The following is a 20,199-nucleotide window of genomic DNA, read 5'->3' as shown; positions in this document are numbered from 1 at the left end:
GATTGGTTGAATTAAGTTTGAAAAAAAAGTTTGAAAGTATGATAGCACAGCCATCAACTTAATATGTTTTTTTTTTAAACTGACCAGGGTCATAGGAAGAGGATTAGGCCATTCAGCCCTACGAGTCTGTTCCACCATTCATTTAGCTCATGGCTGATCTTAATCTTAACTCCATCCACCTGCCTTGGTTCTGTAACCCTTAGCAGTCTTGCCTAACAAAAAGCTATTAGTCCCACTTTTGAAATTTTCAATTCAATCTCAGCCTCAGCAGCATTTTTGTGAGAGAGACTATGTGATCTCCACTATCCTTTATGTGAAGAAGTGCTTCCTCACATGAACTCTAAAGGGCCTAGGTCTAGTTTGAAGGTAATGCCTTCATGTTCTGGATTCTCCACCCAGAGGAAATGTTTTCCTCTATCTATCCTATTAAATCCTTCGATCATCTTAAACACCTCGGTCTGATCAACGCTTAACCTTCCATACTCAAGGAAACGCAAGTCCAGTCCATGCAACCTGTTCTCATAATTTCACACTTTTAGTCCTGATATCATTCTAGTGATTCTGGGACATGTTTTTAAGTTGTTGACAGCAAGAACATTAACTTATATAGGGGCTTTAAAATCAAAAAGTCACATATTCATACAATCTTAAAATCATAGAATGGTAACAGCACAGAATGAATTTGGCCCATTGAGCCTGTGCCAACTCTCTGTAAGGGCAATTTAACTGGTCCCACTTCCCTACCTTTTCCTTGTAGCTCTTCAGGTGCTTATCCAATTTCCCTTTGGCAGTCGTGATTGAATCTGCCTCCACCACACTTTAAGGCAGTGCATTCCAGATCACAGCCACGCAGTGTGTTAAGAAGTTTTTCCTCATGTCGCCTATGGTTCTTTTGTGAATCACTTGAAATCTGTGTCTTCTGGTTCTCCATCTTCTCCAAATGGGAACAGTTTCTCTCAATCTACATGTCTATCATTTTGAACACCTCGATCAAATTTCCTCTCAACCTTAGAGTCATAGAGTCATTTATGGCACATTTGGCACATTAAGTCCATGTCATTCTCTAAGAAGAACAACCCAACTTCTCCAATCTACTCATATAAGTGAAGACCCTCATCCCTGGGACCATTCTCGTAATTCTTTCCTGCACCCTCTCTACAGCCTTCACATCCAATCCTAAAGTGTGGTGTGCCGAATTGGACACAATACTCTCTTTGACGTTGAACCAGTATTTTATAAGATTCATCTTAACTTCCTTGCTTTTGTAGTCCACGTTTCTATTTATAAAACCTGGGACCTGTATCCTTTTTAATAAATTTCTCAAGCTGCCTTGCAGACTTCATCGATTTGTACACATATACCCTCAGGTCTCTCAGTTCCTCACCCCCTTTAAAATTGTCCCCTTTATTCTATATTGGCTCTCCTTGTCCTTCATGCCAAGATGTATCACTTCACACGTCTTTATTAATCTTCACATGAAACTTCATCTGCCATGAGTCCGCTCATTCCACCAGCCGACGTCCTATGAGGTCTATTACATTACTTGTCACAGTTCACAATACTTTCAAGTTTTGTATCATCTGCAAATTTTGAAATTGTGCCCTGCACACCCAAGTCTAAGTCACTAATATATATCAAGCAAATTTTCTTGTGCACCATGTTGAATTACTGCCAGTCACTCTAGCCTTATACCTAGTAACCCATCTGTCTACTTCTATCACTCCATCATTAGGAGTGATTCTTTAGTTTAGTCATGGCATTCCTGTCTCTGGTCAGAAGGTGCAGGGGTTGAGCTGCACTGCAAACAGTCCTGGTGAGAAGAGACCAGGGGCTGGAAATTGATCCACACTGTTTTTTAGTCTGGGGGTGGTCGCAATTCACGATCTGCCTGCGTTCTTTGCTGTGAAGACAGGCAGGGTGTGAATTTCATGCTGCCTCCTCATTTAAATGATGGCTGGCTGCATGCACAGCAGGAGCCCTAACAGCGTGCGAGGCTAGTATGCGTCTAGCTAGCCTCCAATTCTTAAAGGCACTCTGTCCCTTTTAAAAGGAAACTGCACTGGATAACAGAAGGCTGTTGCAGATTGATAGTGGTGTAAATTTGAATAAGGAATATGGAGCACCAGGCTTCCAGGCTCACAGATGCTGCACTGAAGGTGAACAGAAAAAGAAAACCCATGTTTCTCTCAGGATGACAGCATCTGTCACTCCCTTACTATTGCCTCTCAGCCAACCAGCCCGGACTGCATGCCAAGATAGTGCAGTCCAAAGCTTGTCCCTCAAGTCCCGGAGTTGTTCGAGGACGTCCTGCAAGGCCATCTGCAGTCTCCCCCAGTGAAATTCATCAGACTTCCACCAGCCATTCTGCAGGCTCTGGGGTAATACTGCATAGGAGCACCAAGCCAGACAAAGGCACCTGCAAGACAGGCATTAAGGGAATGCACAAGGGTGAAGAGTTCATTTCAGTTTGTGTAATTGGATGTGTTGTTTGATAAAGATTTTCATAGGAAGGCTTTTGTTGGTGGTGTTTATTGTTGGATAGTAGCCAAGGGAGTGCTGTGATGGGATGTCTCAGATGGATGTAACAGCGAGGACTGGTGAGTCCATGGTGCTCAGAGGAAATAGTTTCATTGAGACTGGAATCTGATCTAGCATTCTCTGAGACCTGTCCGGTTAGATGGAGGTCCAGAATGCCACCTCCCTGTCTTCTCTAATTCCTCCCCCTTCAGTTGTCCTCCTCTTTATCCTTCTACTCGCCTCCTCCTCCTCCTCTTGAGGTGGCCTCCTAATGCTTGGAGGCAATGGCTGCGCCCTCATAGAGATGTTGTGGAGGACGCACCAGAGCACCACGAGCTTCAAGACCCACTCTGGCATGTACTGTAGGCCTCTCCTGAGTGGACAAGGCTGTGGAAGGATTGTTTCAGCACACTGATTGTCTATGTTTCGTGTGGCTCTGTGGCTTTCATTTTATGTGCGCTCTCCTCACATGGCGGGATGGCTGGGGGTGGCGGGGGGAGGTGGATGTTGATAATCAATAACGTGTAGAAGGAGTATCCCTTGTCCCTATGCAGCCAGCCTCTGGTTCCTCTGGGAGCGCAGGAAGATGGTGGGTAGGACCGATTGGTGCAGGATGAATGCATCTTGGCTGCTGCAAAGATAGCGCCATCCACCAACACGATGTATTGGGAGTGGTCGCACACCAACGGATTGTTTATGGAATGGAGCTCCTTGCAGTTATTAAAACTCTCTCTGTTGACATGGGGACCACAGAGCCGCATGTGTTCATTCGCTGGCACCTGAACCATCAGGAATGCTGCTATTCTGGTGAATCCATGTGCCCTCTCATCCTGTTTGTCTCCCCTGAGCGAGAAAGCAACGCACTGTCCTCATCTGAAGTAGATGGTCTCCTAGATGCTCCGATGGAAGGCGTATTGGGAAATATTGCAGATGTCTTACACACCTCACTGGAAGAACCCGGACGCATAAAAATGTAAGGCAACAGTGACCTTTACGGCCGCTGGTGGGGCAATCCCTGTCCTGGTGCGAGACTCCAGGTCAGGTTGTAGGAGGTGGCACAATTTAGTCACCTCAATTGCTCCTGGGTCAGGTGTAGGTAGGAAAAGTGCTCCCAAAAAACCATTGGTAAGAGCCCTCCTCTTCCTCCCTCTTCACAGAGCTTCCCCTCTCTCTCCATCTCCTAGTCATGTTGCAGACCAAGAGGCCCTGCCACCACAGTTCCCATATCACGGACAGCAATTCCTATGATTTTAAGCACCAGCTCTCAAAAAAACACCTCGAAAATTACAGCACAGTAATTTCACAAAGGGAAGATTTGGAGAATCATGTTAAGACCAGGGAAGTGTAAAAATTGGACCAAAGTTGATGAAATATTCCAGGTTAGGAGAAGAGCAGGAAACAGCACCGACACAGTCATCAATGTATCGGAAAAGAGGTGAGGGAGGAGACCTGAGTTGGACTGGAACAAAGAATGCTCCACATCGCTCAAGTTAAAACAACAATAGCTAGGACCCCCATGGGTTTCCATATCAACACATTTTATTTGGAGTAAGTGCATGGAGTCAAAGGAGAAGTTGTTCAAAGTAAGAACAAGTTCAGTCAGGTGGAGAAGGCTGGTGGTGGATGAGGATTGGTGTCATGAGTTTTTGTGTTATCTTAAGCAACACAATGAGGTACGTGGATATCAGTTCCTTGAAGATCTCTAGAAGGATTTTTAACATCTAACCTCATATATATAATACGGGCAAACTATATACAGATCCTTTGTCCAGGGTGTTACAGAGTGACTATGGTTTCTAGCCACATGACTATATCCTAGTACTCATTAGCATACCAAGTTCTTACAGGGACATCTCTCTTAAAGTGATCATACAACAACTGGTTGGGCCTCCATTCAAGAAAGAAGCAGAGAGCTTCAGAGTATCATAGTGAGGGAGGGAAATGTAAAGGGATTCGATGTCCATGGTAAAAAGGAGACGGTTAGGGCCAAGAAGTTGGAAAATGTTAAAGTAATGGAGAGCGTGAGTTAGAGATGTAGATGGGAAGAGAATGGCAATGGGAGAAAAATTAGAGTTGAGATAGGAAGAGGTCAGTTAAGTGAGGCAGGCACAGGTTGAAACGATGGGTCTACCAGGACTGTCCTGTTTGTGGATCTTGGGAAGGAGGTAGAAGCAGGCTGTTCAAGATTCGTGTGCATTAGGTTGGAGGCCATGGAGGGAAGAGCTCTGAGCCTGAGTTCCTCGAGCAACCAACACTTAAGTGCTGGAAACAATAGCTTCATGGTTCAGGAGGAAGTGTTCGGGAGTTGATGTTCAGCCTCTGATAGGTAGAGTTTGGTGTGCCAAACAACAACAGCACCTCCCTTGTCAGCGAGTTTACTGACAATGTAAGAGTTGCACCTGAGAGAATGGAATGCTGCAAGTTCAGACGGAGATAGGTGAAGTGAGTGAGGGGAGTAGAGAAATTGAGACAGCTGATGAAATGGAAAGATCTAGAAAAGAAGCCAGAAGGAGGGATCCAGGTGGAGGAAGAATTCTGAAGAGGGGTGAAAGGGTCCACTATGCAGGGGTGAAGACTCCGAGAAGTTGGCGTGGAGGTGAAGGTGACGGAAGAAGAGCTCAATGTCATGCCGTGCTCGAAATTTATTGAGGTAGGGGTGTAAAGGGATGAAGCTGAGGCCTTTGCTACGGACAGATTGTTCAGACTGAGAGAGGGGAAGCTCAGAGAGAATCATGAAAACACAGAAAGGGGTGAGATTAGAAGAAGAGATGGATTCAGGGGAAGAAGGATACAGAGGGGCATTGGTATCTATGAGTTGTTGAAGCTTATGATCACCAACAACTGAAAGGAAGATTAAATGTTTTTGTTGATGTGTCGGATGAGGTGAAGAATGAAATGAAACTGTGGACCAGGACAGGTTGTGAATTAGTGTAACTGAAGAGACAGTATGCATGTGGCACATGGCATTGAATGTGCATCTCAGAATGCGGTGAGGGCACTGGTTCAAGGAATGCTGCATATCTTGAAGATACCTGTCATCATTTGTGGATCCGAAACATGAAGGGTGGAATATCAGTTGGAATCCAAGTGCAATAAGCCTGAGCTGGAGACAGTTGCTGAGGAAGGAGAAGTGCCCTTGAAAGCAAGTTTTTGTAGCTACCTGATCAAATGCAAGAAGGAAAACAACAACACCTTATATTTATATAGTGCCTTTAATGCAATAAAGCATCCCAATGCGCTTTACGGGAGCATTATCAAACAAAGAATTACACAGAGCAACAAAAAGAGCTAATAGGTCAGATGACCAAAAGAATGGTCAAAGAGGTAGGTTTTGAGAAGTATCTTCAAGGAGCAAAGCAAGGTAGAGAGGCAGAGCGATGTAGGGAGCGTATTCCAGAGCTTTGGGCCTAGGCAACTGAAGGCACGGCTGCCAATGGGGGAGTAATTAAAATCAGGGATGCAGAAAAGGCCAGAATTAGAGGAGCACACATAGCTTGGAGGGCTGTGGGCCTGGAGAAAATTACAGACACACAATGCAATGAAGGTAAGCACAGTGAAAGAGACAACCAGAAATCCCAATGGAGAGAAGAACAGAACATTTTCAAGGTGGGCATTTTTGGATGATAACTGGCAGTGAATTAACCAATGATACAAGAGCAAACTACTGCAGATGCTGTAAATCTGAAATATTAATACAGAAAATGCTGGACATATTCAACAGGTCTGCGAAGAGAGAGACAGAGTTAACATTTCAGGTCAATGACAGTTTTTAAGTAAGGCAGGGAAAGGGAAGAGAGGAGGAAAGAAGAAAAGGATTGGCCTGTGATAGGGTGGAAGACAGGAGATATTAAATAACAAAAGGGATGATAGTGAAAAACTAAAAGAGAGATAACGGGACAAGTAAAGAAACAAAAAAATGTGTCTAGAGGAGGTGTAAATGGAAAGGCAGAATCATCAACAACAGCTGCCGAACAAAAACAAAATGAGCAGACGTTATGATCTGAAATAGTTGAACTCAATGTTGAGTCTGGAAGGCTGTAAAATGCCTAATTGAAAGATGAGGTGCTGTTCATCAAGCTTGCGTTGAGCTTCATTGGAACAGTGTAGGAGACCGAGGATAGAGAGGTCAGAGTGGGAGTGGTGCAGAGAATTAAAATGACAGGTGATTGGAAACTCAGGGTCGTGATTGTGCACTGACGAAGGTATTCCGCAAAGCGGTCACCCAATCTGCATTTGCTCTCCCCAGTGTAGAGGAGACTGCATTGTAAGCAGTGAATACAGTATACTAAGTTGAAAAAAGTAAAAGTAAATCTCCATTTAACCTGGAAGGAGCATTTGGGGCCTTGGATAGTGAAAAGGAAGGAGGTAAAAGGGAAGGTGCATCTCCTCCGCTTGCATGGGAATGTGACTTGACACAACAGAATTATTGCTTTAACATACTTACTTTGTGTTCAAAAATAATTTGAGTGTGTTCTCCATAGCATAGCGCCTCCCGATCTCTGTATCCTCCTCCAGCCCTACAACTCTTTGAGATATCTGCATTCCTCCAATTCTGGCCTCTTGTGTACCTCTGTTTTTTATTGCTCAACCATTGGCATCAGCTGCCTAGAAAGAATTAAACATTTACATTTATCTATCACCTTTTACTACCTTATAATCTTCAAGTGTTTTACAGTCAATTAAGTAGTTTTTGGAAGTGTAGTCACCTTTGTAATGTAGGAAATGCAGCAGCTAATTTGTACAGAGCAATGTCCTGCAAACAGCAATGTGATAATGAGGAATAAATATTGGCCTGGACACCAGGGACAATTCCGCTGCTCTTCTTTGATATAGTGCAATGGGGTATTTTACATTTACCTGAGAGGGCAGACAGGACCGCAGTTTAACGTCTTATCTGAAAGACAACACTTCCAAACAGTACAGTGCTCCCTCAGTACTGTGTTCATCTTAGCCTAGATTTTTGTATTCAGGTGTCTGGAGTCACTTCTGATAGAGAATTCCACCCCAACACAGCACGGAGTAGTTCTTTCTGTTGTGGATCAATTGATAACACTTGTGCCACTGAGTCACATGATCATGTCACAGGTTAAAGTCCTACTGCAATGATCAAAGCACGACATCTAGGCTGACAATCCAATGCAGTGCTGCAATTTCAGAGGTGCTGTCTTTTGGATAAGATGTTAAACTGAACCCACTTCTGCCCTTAAATTAAAGATCCTATGGCACTCTTTCAAAGAATGGGCAATTTGTCCTGGCCAACATTTGTCCCACAGCCAACACCTTAAACAGATGATGTGGTCTATCACATTGCTGTTTGTAGGAGATTGCTGTGTGTAAATTGGTTTTTGTGTTCCCGCATTACAAGAGTGACTACATGTCAAAAGTACTTCATTGGCTGTAAAGAGCTTTGGGACATCCTGAGATTATAAAAGGTGCTATATAAATGCCAGTTCTTTATTGTGTTCATGTCCGTATTGTTTCTCACCGTGCAAGGAGTCAAGGGTCTGATATTAGGCGACCTTTCATCAATTTCATGTACTGCTTCCAATTATGTTTAGTTTTCACCTGCAAGCCAATAGTAAAGAGGCATGTGGAGAAAATAGGAACCTGAGAGAAAATATGCGCCATCCAAGTGCAGTGGCCAGCAGTCATTCGATGAATGTGTGAATATGTAACATTCACATGCCTTTTCTTGGCTATGTTTGGGTGCTTGTTGCTTGCCTTGTGCAGTGGGCAACAGGGCAAAGGTCATTGATGTGGCAGCATTAAACATTGCCCTTGTAAAATGTAAACACATTGTCATGCAGGCCCCCACCTGCCAAGAACGAGATATATTAATTTCGCCACATGAACATTGATTTTTAAACTGTTACTGAAGTAAAGAAAGAACTTCTTTTTTAAAAAAGGACAGTAACAAGAAACTCTTCTGATATGGCCTCAAACTACTCCACTTTAGTTTTCTTCTGCTCTTTTCTGTCTCTATTTTATGTGCGTATCGCACTATGCATGCTAACATGGGGCATGGTGTAGGTGTTAATAGAATTAGAGTTTAAGTTTTAATAAATGTTTACTTTTCTTCTTTAAACCTAAGAAAGCCTGGTTGTGCTAATTTCTTTGCCTTATAATTGGAAAGTGGTGAACAAGGATTCACCAGAGGGAGCTCAAAACACTGTGTGTTTAAAAATTAAACCTGCTACAATAAGACCAAGTGAAGGCTGAAAGGGAACCCCAGACACCTTTCTCACCTGGTCGTAACAGATATTTGGGTGCTAGCATCCGGAATATTACCCACAGACAAGCGAGAGAAATTGGAAGTGGGAAGCCAAATTTTTTCCAATCAAAAAAGTGCAAGATTAATACAGGTTTTCTTGTCGTGAAAAGTTTTCTTGATTGAAAACTAACATGTCTGCAACTGAAGCGAGTAGCTCTCCAAGCCAGGAGGTAGTAACTTGGGATAGGTTAAAAGCACTGTCTATGGAGGAGTTGAGGAAAATGGCTGAGCAGTGTGGGATCACTGTACGTGGCAAGGCTAGGAAGTCTGCACTCCTAAGACTAGTGGCCAACCATTTTTCCCTTAAATCTGACAAGGCAGAAACAGGGTTAGAAGCAGACTCCAACAGTATTAGCAAAGCTACAACTGGAACAGAGGAAACTTGATTTTGAGGAAAGAGGGAGGGAGAAAGAAAGAGCCTTCCAGAAGGAACGTGAAAGAAATGAAAGGCAGGAGAGAGAGGTAAAGAAAGAATATTTCAGAAACAATGTGAAGAAAGAGAGTTGAAGCAGCTTGAGTTAACTAAGAGGGTGGGGGGGGGGGGGGGTGGGTGGGATGTGGTGACAGATAACTCCAGTGAAAACATGGCCAATATGGAGGAGCATAATTCAGGGCTGGGTACAAGATTGCTAAAATTCACCCAACTAATTCAAAACTTCAACGAGGAAGATGTGGAAGCGTTTTTGTGTCCTTCAAGAAACTGGCAAGGCAGCTCAAATGGCCAGCTGAGACCTGGTCTCTTTTAATACGAAGCAAGCTAACTGGAAAAGCCCATGAGGTTTATTCCTTGTTGCCAGATGAGTGTTCATCAAATTATGAACTAACCAAAAATGCTATCCTCAAGGCATATGAATTAGTACCTGAAGCCTATCGCGCCAGATGGTTAGAGACTCAAGAAGCAGGCTAATCAAACTTATCTGGATGTTTGAAAGAAGTAAGCTTTTGACCAGTGGCTGAGGGCTCTAAAAATGCAGCTCAGCTATGAGAATCTCAGAGAAGTACTTCTGTTAGAGGAATTTAAAAACTCTCTCCCTCTCTCCATAAAGACCCATGTAGAAGAGCAGTGGGTCCAGAGAGCCCGGCAAGTGCCCGTTCTGGCCGATGAGTTTTCTTTAATTTATAAGTCAGTTTCCCAGGGGAGAACCTTTCCTAATCACCCCCACAAATCCGAAAAGGACAAAGGTTAGGAAGGTGATTTCCGCCCAGGCAGTCCTGGGAGAGAAACAAAAGCAGGAGACACAGCAGGCTCTCATCCAGCCAAAAGGGAAGGTGCTGTGAGCAAGAGGAGGACCCGGAGACATGTGTGCTTCCATTGTAATAAAGCACGGCATTTAAAAGCTGACTGCTAGGAACTAAAGGGAAAGCCAGTAGGGTTAATCAGGGCACACCTGCTCAGTGAAGACAGGGACCCGCTGGAAAGCACAGCAGAGCAAGCTGTGGTTTTAACTGCAGTAAGCGTACAACCCAGGAAGCTTACAACAGCCAGTGGAGGAAAGTTTAATAGGATTCCTGAAGGTTATCAGGGTTTTGTGTCTGAAGGGAGAGTAACCCAATACCCCTCGAGTGGGGCAAGCAAGCCCATAGTGATTCTCAGGGATACAGTGTCCACCAGATCCCTTTTACAGGGAAAAGGCCTGACCTCTCCCCCAGAGGGTGCAGTGAAATGGTCGTGAATGGTATTGGAGGGCAGTGTATGCCTGTACCTGTACAACAGCTGCACCTGGAGTGCGACCTAGTTTCGGGACCGGTGACCATTGGGATTGTCCCTAGTTTGCCTGTGGACGGGGTTGACCTGCGCCTAGGTAATGATCTGGCAGGGGTGAATGTGGTAGCTTCCCCAATAGTGAAAGAAAGACTGCAGGAAGTCAGAGAGACAGGGCAGTGGCAGGAGACAGTCCCCTGCAGTGTCCCTGAATGTGTAGTGGATCAGGCCATGATCAAACCAGCTCCCCCAGAGGAGGCTGCATTGGCACTGCAGGCAGATGACCATGAGGTCTGTCTGTCCGAGACTTCCTTTGGAAAGTTAGGAGACCCAGGGAATGTATTAAATGGATTTTCCCTAGCTGACGCTCAGCGAGCCGACCCGATATTGCGAGAGTTAGCACAGGCTGCCCAGTCTGAAAGTGAAGCAGACGGAGTCCCTGATTGTTACTATTTAAAGAATGAAGTACTGATGAAGAAATGGAGTTCTCCTCACAGACCTGAGGGCAAGGAGTGGACAGTGGCTCACCAGTTAGTGGTGCCAGAGAGGTACCGGGGAGAAATATTAAGAAGAGCCCATGAGACAACAGTAGCTGTCCATGCCGGTATCTGAAAGACCAAAGCCCGCATAAGAGAGCAGTTTGACTGGCTAAACTCTTCAAAGATGTGGTGGAGTATTGCAGGGGTTGCTGACATGTGCCAGATTGAAGGGAAACCCCAACCTACAGTGAAACCTGCATCCCTAAGTCCGGTGCTGGTGTTAGGAGGACCATCCAGCAGAGGGTTGATGAACTGTATGGGGCACCCACCAAGAACAAAAGGGGAGAGGCAGGCACACGGCTGGCAAAAGTTTAGAAAGAGAAGGTGAAAAAGTGACCAAGAGGGCAGGTTAAAGGAAGTCTGGGAGGAATCCCAGATGAAAACCCCTACTGTCTGGTCAGCCAACCCCAAAAAATGTGAAAAGATAGACCTCAGATCCTCCTATGTAAATGCAGACAATAGAAGCACCCCACCAGAATTGTTAACAGCATTTACAGGAACGTACAGAGACAAAGAGAGACCTCTAGGGGGGCAGAGAAACCATGAGGGTGATGTCTCACCTAGTCGAAGTGCCACAGGAGAGTGCAGTCAAGTCTGCACACATAGCTGCAGGTAGGAGTGTCCCAGAGAACAAAGGGGAGATTATTAAATTTTATTAATTTATTAAAACTTAAACTCGAATTCGGTAAATTAGGGGGAGGTGGCGTAGTGGTATTGTCACTGGACTAGTAACCCAGAGAGCCAGGTATTGCTCTGGGGGCATGGGTTCGAATCCCACCACAGCAGAAGGTGGAGTTTGAATTCAATTAAATCTGGAATTTAAAGCTAGTCTAATGATGGCCATGCAACTATTGCTGATTGTTGTAAAATCCCACCTGGTTCACTAATGTCCTTGAGGGAAGGAAATCTGCTGTCTTTACCTGGTCTGGCCTACATGTGACTCCAGATCCACAGCAATGTGGTTGACTCTTACATGCACTTGAAATGGCCTAGCAAGCCACTCAGTTCAAGGGCAATTAGGGATGGGCAATGAATGCTGGCCTGGCCTGCGAAGCCCACATCCAATGAATAAAATAAAAGACACAGGGAGGTACCCTCGAGGATCAGAATTTGAAAGAACAGTGAGTAAGTGACTAGGAGGATAACCAGATCAGTGGTCAGTAAGAATATTCAGTCAGTTCAGGATCGGGTTGCAAAGGGGAGTTTGGAATCAGACTGAAAGGTTGCAAAGCCATGGGGGCATCGTGATGCGGTTCCCAGCAACAGCAGCTTCATGGGTGGAGCCAAAGAAAAAGCGTCCATACAGCACCAGAGAGCTGCAGTGATACAGAGCCCAGGGCTGAGCCTGGCAAAGATTCAAGCTGCAGACACAACAGTTCTGCAGTACTGTGTAGTTTATCCATCAAAGGAAACCCAACCCACACCAGAAACCAGAAGAATCCTTGAGAAGCAAGGAACATTGGAATGATGACTATTAAATTTCCTGTCATGAATTGGAAGGCCACCGATGTCCCATCTGAGTTTAAACTTATTCGCCAGAGAATGGAATTATGTTTCTTGGATTCCCCCATCGCGAAACCTGACAGACAGGCAGTGAAGATTAAATTAGCCATTGGAAATGAGGGACTCCATCAAATTAATACATCAGGTCTATTTGATGAGGATCAAAAAGACCCAGTGAAACTCTGGAGTATACTGGAAGATCAATTCCACGTAAAGGTGAATTTCAGGATCCACTGTTTAGAGTTAATGGCATTGAGATATAAGCCTAAGGAGTCAATTGATCAGTTTGTACGCCAATGTCGTGGTAAGGGCAGAACCTGTGATTTCTCTGAAGCCGAGTTGTCAGACAGAATTGTGGAACTTGTCATTGCTTTAACGTCAATCGAAGCCTTCCAGAGAGACCTATTGCAAAAAAAGAAAGGGTTAATGTTAATGTGACACGATGTCTAGATGCGATCAGACAGCTAGAGATGTTTTTTACAATCAACATTATGGCCAGAATTTTACGTGGTGGCAGAGGCCCCGTCCATCGGCTGAAAAGTCAGTGGTGATCCCTCTATGACCAAGAAAGGAAACAGTCCTGGAAGTCAATGCATCTCAGAAAGTGCTGGGAGCTTGCTTTATGCAGGAAGGGAAACTGATAGCATTTGGTTCAAAGAGTCTCTCACCAACGCAAGCCAATTACTCAAACATCGAGCGCAAGACACTTGCTCAAGTGTTTGGCATTACGAGGTTCCACGCTACATTTTTGGTAAGCGGTTCATTGTGGAAATGGATCTCAAGTCATTAGAAATGATATAGCATTAACCTCTGACAAATGTGCCACCTAGATTGCAAAAAGTACGAGTCAAAATCCAAGAGAGCCGTGAAAATGTGCAAAGCACAGCAGCCAAACCAGCACAGGGAACAATTACACCATCTTGAGGTCCCATCACATCCCTGGCTGAGGATTGCAATGGATCTGTTCACCATTTATGGTGATGATTTCATCTTAATCATAGATTACTTTTCAAAATTCTCAATCATCAGGCAGAGGGATAAATCGAGCACATCTGCAAAGATTACGATGAGTGCTATATTAATCTTTTTGGTACACTGGAGGAGATTGTATCACAATATACAGGCAAACCATTTCAGGATATATGTGCCAAGTGGGGCATAAACTATGTAACAGCCTCTACACATCATCCTAGATGCAATGGTCTTGCTGAGAAAATGGCTCTTCCAGTTAAATCATTTATTGTGAAGTACAGGGAAACAGAGCAAGATTTCCAGGTTGCTATGTTGCACTTATGGGCAACACCATTAGACATGGAATTACCGTCACGAGCCGAAATCATTTGCGGGGGACAGATTAGAACGACACTTCTGAGTCATCATCTCTCCAGGTTTTCATCAGTCCAGCAAAGAATACTGGAGAAGCAGGAGAAGGTGAAGTCTACACATGATTGACATGCAGGTGTGGAATTGCCTAGTTTACATGTGGGGTATAAGGTTTGAGTTATTCACCTAGTTTCCCACAGAGGTATCTAAGATTTGCAGCAAGCCAAGATCATATGAAGTCATGACACTTAATGGAGCGACATTGAGGAGGAACTGCATCTTATCAAATACTCCAGTAGTGCTGAGAGTTCACAGGTGAGGTCTGATAGTGAAATTGAGGGTAAATCAACATCTGACATGTGGGAGTCTTTCAAACGTCAGCTGATTAGAATCCAGGACCAGCATGTTCCTGTGAGGAAGAAAGACAAGTTTGGCAAGTTTCGGGAAGCTTGGATAACACGGGATATTGTGAGCCTAGTCAAAAAGAAAAAGGAAGCATTTGTAAGGGCTGGAAGGCTAGGAACAGATGAAGCACTTGAGGAATATAAAGACAGTAGGAAGGAACTTAAGCAAGGAGTTAGGAGGGCTAAAAGGGGTCATTGGCAAACAAGATTAAGGAAAATCCCAAGGCTTTTTATACATATATAAAGAGCAAGAGGGTAACCAGGGAAAAGGTCGGCCCACTCAAGGACAGAGATGGGAATGTATGCGTGGAGCCAGAGGAAATGGGCGAGGTGCTAAATGAGTACTTTGCATCAGTATTCACCAAGGAGAAGGACTTGGTGGATGATGAGCCGAGGGAAGGGAGTGCAGATAGTCTCGGTCATGTTGTTATCAAAAAGGAGGAGGTGTTGGGTGTCTTGCAAAGCATTAAGGTAGATAAGTCCCCAGGGTCTGATGGGATCTACCCTAGAATACTGAGGGAGGCAAGGGAAGAAATTGCTGGGGCCTTGACAGAAATCTTTGCATCCTCGTTGGCTACAGGTAAGGTCCCAGAAGATTGGAGAATAGCCAATATTGTTCCTTTGTTTAAGAAGGGTAGCAAGGATAATCCAGGAAATTATAGGCCGATGAGCCTTACGTCAGTGGTAGGGAAACTATTAGAGAGGATTCTTCAGGACAGCATTTACTCCCATTTGGAAACAAACAAACTTATTAGCGAGAGACAGCATGGTTTTGTGAAGGGGAGGTCGTGTCTCACTAATTTGATTGAGTTTTTTGAGGAAGTGACGAAGATGATTGATGAGGGAAGGGCGGTGGTTGTTGTCTCTCTGGACTTTAGTAAAGCCTTTGACAAGGTCCCGCATGGCAGACTGGTGCAAAAGGTGAAGTCACATGGGATCAGAGGTGAGCTGGCAAGATGGATACAGAACTGGCTCGGTCAGAGAAGACAGAGGGTAACAGTGGATGGGTGTTTTTCTGAATGGAGGGATGTGACTAGTGGTGTTCCGCAGGGATCAGTGCTGGGACCTTTGCTGTTTGTAGTATATATAAACGATTTGGAGGAAAATGTAGCTGGTCTGATTAGTAAGTTTGCGGACGACACAAAGGTTGGTGGAGTTGCGGATAGTGATGAGGATTGGCAGAGCATACAGCAGGATATAGATCGGTTGGAGATTTAGGTGGAGAAATGGCAGATGGAGTTTAATCCGGACAAATGTGAGGTAATGAATAATGGAAGGTCTAATGCAGGTGGGAGGTATACAGTAAATGGCAGAACCCTTAGGAGTATTGACAGGCAGAGAGATCTGGGCGTACAGGTCCACAGGTCACTGAAAGTGGCAACGCAGGTGGATGAGGTAGTCAAGAAGGCATACGGCATGCTTGCCTTCATCGGTCGGGGCATAGAGTATAAAAATTGGCAAGTCATGTTGCAGCTCTACAGAACCTTAGTTAGGCCACACTTAGAATATTGCGTGCAATTCTGGTCGCCACACTACCAGAAGGACGTGGAGACTTTGGAGAGGGTACAGAGGAGGTTTACCAGGATAAAAGCAAAATACTGCGGATGCTGGAAATCTGAAACAAAAACAAGAAATGCTGGAATCACTCAGCAGGTCTGGCAGCATCTGTGCAAAGAGAAGCAGAGTTAACGTTTCGGGTCAGTGACATCTTACTGGGGATCAACACAACTCCTACTACTGTGTCACATGCTGTCTGAGATCACTTGCTGCAGTGATGATGCACACTCACTATTTACATATTCTGTTAAAGCAATATCACAAGATCCCCCTTTTTCCTCAAGTAGAACATTACACAATAAGAATAAATGACATAACATAATAGGATTGCTGTGAACACTATGTTACGATAGGTGAGAAAGTTGTCTAGGGGTTCCTCTCAGCCTTCACCTGGTCTTACTGTAAAAGGGTTTAACTTTTAAACACAGCGTGTTTTTAGCTTCCCATTGGTGAATCCTTGTTCATTGGTTTCCAATTATAAGGCAAAGAAACCAACACAAACAGGCCTTCTTAGGTTTAAAGAAGAAAAGTTGAAACCCCTACTTGAGGAAAAAGGGGGATCTTGTGATATTGCTTTAACAGAATATGTAAATAGTGTGTGTGCATCATCACTGCAGCAAGTGATCTCATACAGCATGTGACACAGTAGTAGGAGTTGTGTCGATCCCCAGTAAGATGTGCATGTAGAGCACTCCTGTAACTTGTATATGGTATCAGGAAACTTCAATAAAAAGAACATAAAGTATTTGTTACCATTCATCAGCGTGTGATTAGTAAGTTTGTGCGAAGAACACAACAAAGACAACACTTCCTCTTTCAGCCACCTCCACTATGACTGCTCTGGTGCTCCTCTTCTCCGAAGCGTGGCCATCAGTTCCAAAGAACACCAACCTACCTTGCAGGACATCTCCTAGTATCACCTCCAAAGCTGCTTCATTATCTGGTGCCATTTTACTGCAGATGACTGCAGCAACAACTCCTCACCCACCCCCTCCCCCTTAGGAGTAACAGACATCCCTTTAAGAGCTGCTGGTGCTGAATCATCTATCCACTGATCCCAGAATGCTCCTAGTTCCATGTGCACCATGTGCTGTCTAGCTGTACAACTTTAACCAAAGGAACTGAACTCGCAGTATCGTACGACGACAATCCTCTGCACTTCAGGAACATGCTGCACCCAGAGGGCGGTGGTCTTGGTGTCACTGTACTGGGACAGTTACCAGAGATTGCACACAAAGATTGCTAATGGAGCACTCATCAGATGCATCATATCCACTTCCTCTTTGTTGGTCTTGTGTTTGCTTCACTTCTCCTCTTATTCTGAGACTGCGCTCAAACACAATCAGACAACAACAAGAGCTGATCTGTAGGAATACCAGAGCAACCTTCCTGCTCCTTCTAGGATTTGTTCCGTTATGGTGAGTAATCCTTAGTTGCATGTACTGCTTTACTGACTTCACCTTCAAAGTACTGAAAGGGTAGAAAATACAAATAAATGACAATTCTGCTGTAAACCAGTAGTACAATTTCTCCACATGACTATACTTCATGTGGAGATCTTTGATATCAGTTTGGTATAAAGAAAGAACTTGCATATTTCACAAACACGGGAAACCCCACAGTGTTTCATCGGCAATGAAGTACTTTTGAAACGGAATCACTGTTGCAATGTAGAAAACAGCGAATTTGCACACAGCAACGCAATAATGACCAGATAATCAGCTTTAAGTGAGAACTATTGGTCAGGACACCAGGGAGAACTACCCTGCTCCTCTGTGAAATAGTATTGTGGTAATGTTTGATATCCACCTGACAATACTCTTTTGGGAGTAGCAGCCTGTATTTTGTGCTTGAGTTCCTGGAGCAGAATCTGAACCTAAGACTTTGCTGAATCAGAGGTAAGAGTGTTAGCACTGAGCCATAGCCTCAGATACTGGTGGTGGAGGTTTCATATTCAACACGTGAGGAGGTAAACTGGCCATATTTCAATACAAAGAAAATTGGACAGGTTTTATTTTGACACCAGTTTACAATCAAGGGATGAAGGTAAAATTACCTCCCCAAGTTATCCATATATTAGATTACAAGGTGACAATAAGGTGGTTGTATCTCAGTTTGTTCCTGTCACTTTATTTTGTGAGGACCTGAGGGACAGTTGGAGGACCAACCATCCTCAAGGGAATTATCCCGCTCACCTCCTTGCAGATGATCATAAAGTTACATGAGCAATAAATTATGACAATAGTTAGCCTATCATGACTTTCAGCATGATATAGATTGTTGAAAGCATCAAGGAGCTGTGAAAAGATTTAAATGAAATGATTGAGTGGTTGTGTGCTGCAATACTGAGTGATGCAGAGCAGGAATGTCCCTGGCTCGCTATCAGCTCCCTGCTTACTAACAAAGGGCAGCTGTTGGGACAATTATTCCAGGTTTCCTCAGATTAGGGAAAGAGAGAGTTACGAATTGACTGCCGTTCTTAAAAGCTGATCACTGTGTGAATGCTAGGTTACAGGACTGAGTTAGATGATTACCACAGTTCAACAACTTGCCACCACTCGCTGACCAGCTGCTTAGATGAGATAATGGAGAGCTGCCAGTGCCTGATAAACTGTACAAAGGAAGGGCAGAGAGACAGGGGAAGAAAAGCAGACATTAAAAATAGAAATCACAGTCAAAATGACGAAGTCACTATTCTCGGAAATACACCATAGGCTCAGTTCATGGAACTTGCTACAATACAGGCTTTTGCAATGCAGTTTCCTTTTAATCTGAGGCTTTGTTGCAGGTAAGGTTCTAGCAGACATGATCACTGTCGCAGTGATCTTATTGTGTTGCCGACCATGTTGCAGCTCTCAACCATTTCTACAGTGCAGCAGACTTCAGCCCCATGCTCCTGATATTTAGCCACCCGGCGCAGAGGGGAGTGGGCAGGTTCGAGGATCTCTCCAAAGAGGGTCTGGGCCTGGCCAAGGAGGACAATGACTGGTCCAGGCAGCGAGCGGTCGGGGGGAAAGTTCGGCATGATTGCTCAACCCTCTTCCACAGCTATGTCCGCAGCAGTGTGTCCCTGAGAGGGAGTTTGCAGTGTCTGCCGGGACACTTGAGGCCTTCTGCAACAGGTGGGCACCAGAGGGACTGGAGTGGACTAGCAACGCCACCAGGATAAAATTATCTGATTTTCTAAGTTTCATTTACAATTTGAATAATTTACAGTTTATTTGTATGTCACCAGGCCCAGATGAGATGCGTCCAAGGATACTTAGGGAAGTAAGGGTGGAAATTGCGTTGCACTGGCCATAATCTTCCAATCCTCTTTAGATACAGAGGTGCTGCTAAGGGACTGGAGAACTGCAAAACTTACACCTTTGTTCAAAAAAGGGTATAAGGACAAGCCCAGCAATTACAGGCCAGTCAGTTTAACCTCAGTGGTGAGAAAGCTTTTAGAAATGATAATTTGGGACAAAATGAATCGTCACTTAGTCAAATATGGATTAATTAAGGAAAGCCAGCATGAATTTGTTAAGGGCGAATGATGTTTCACTAACTTGCTTGAGCTTTTTGATGAGGTCAGAGGAGGGTTGATGAAGTAATGCAGTTGATGTGGTGTACATGGACTTCCAAATGGCACTTAATAAAGTGCCATATAACAGGTTTCTCAGAAAAGTTAGAGACCATGGAATAAAAGGGACAATAGCAGCATGGATATGAAATTGGCTGCATGACAGGAAAGAGAGTTGTGGTGAACGCTTGTTTTTTGGACTGGAGGAGGTACATAGTGGGGTTCCCCAGGAGACAGTGTTGGGATCCATGCTTTTCTTGATCTATATTAATGATCTAACTTTGGTGTACATGGCACAATTGCAAATTTTGAGGATGGCACAAAACTTGGAAGAATTGTGAACTGTGAGGAGGATAGTGATTAACTTCAAGAGGATGTAGACAGGCAGATGGAATGGATGGACAAGTGGCAGATGGAATTTAATGCAGAAAAGTGTGAAGTGATTCATTTTGGTCAGAAGAATGAGAAGAGGCAATATAAATTAAAGAGTACAATTCTAAAAGGGGTGCAGGAGCAGATGGGGGTATATGTGCACAAATCATTGAATGTTGCAGGGTAAGTTGAGAATGTGGATAATAAAGCATACAGGATCCTGAGCTTTGTAAATAGAGGTGTGGAGTACAAAATGGCAGGGGAGTCGCACTAGGTGAGTTGCTCTTGCAAAGTGTTATAATTACCTGGTTCATGGTTTATATTAATTTTCTAGAGGTAACTTTTAATTTGGGAATTGATTTTATTTTAATGCAAGACAAATAAAACACCTGGTTTGAGAAACTGGCAAACAAACCTAGGGAGTTACAATTCAAAGCGTGTCCCATGTT

The 20,199-nt window shown here is 44.2% G+C and overlaps 1 protein-coding gene across 15 annotated transcripts in view; it reads left to right on the top strand.

The window, feature by feature from the left end:
• LOC137375445 (succinate receptor 1-like) overlaps positions 1-20,199 on the top strand; it is an 81,566-nt gene that overhangs the window by 39,549 nt on the left and 21,818 nt on the right. For 5 of the 15 annotated variants that reach the window (XM_068042692.1, XM_068042691.1, XM_068042689.1 and 2 more), the window contains exon 1: positions 17,116-17,234. The exons of 2 other annotated variants lie outside the window; for them this stretch is intronic. The gene's annotated coding sequence lies outside the window, so the exon portion shown is untranslated. Of the gene's footprint in view, positions 1-17,115; positions 17,235-17,555; positions 17,715-20,199 lie in introns of those variants that run through there. 8 more of the 15 variants (XM_068042685.1, XM_068042684.1, XM_068042680.1 and 5 more) reach the window with 2 other exon arrangements.

This window comes from Heterodontus francisci, chromosome 11 (genome assembly GCF_036365525.1).
Source record: "Heterodontus francisci isolate sHetFra1 chromosome 11, sHetFra1.hap1, whole genome shotgun sequence".
NCBI lineage: Eukaryota > Metazoa > Chordata > Chondrichthyes > Heterodontiformes > Heterodontidae > Heterodontus > Heterodontus francisci.
This window is presented reverse-complemented; position numbering and strand designations above follow the sequence as displayed.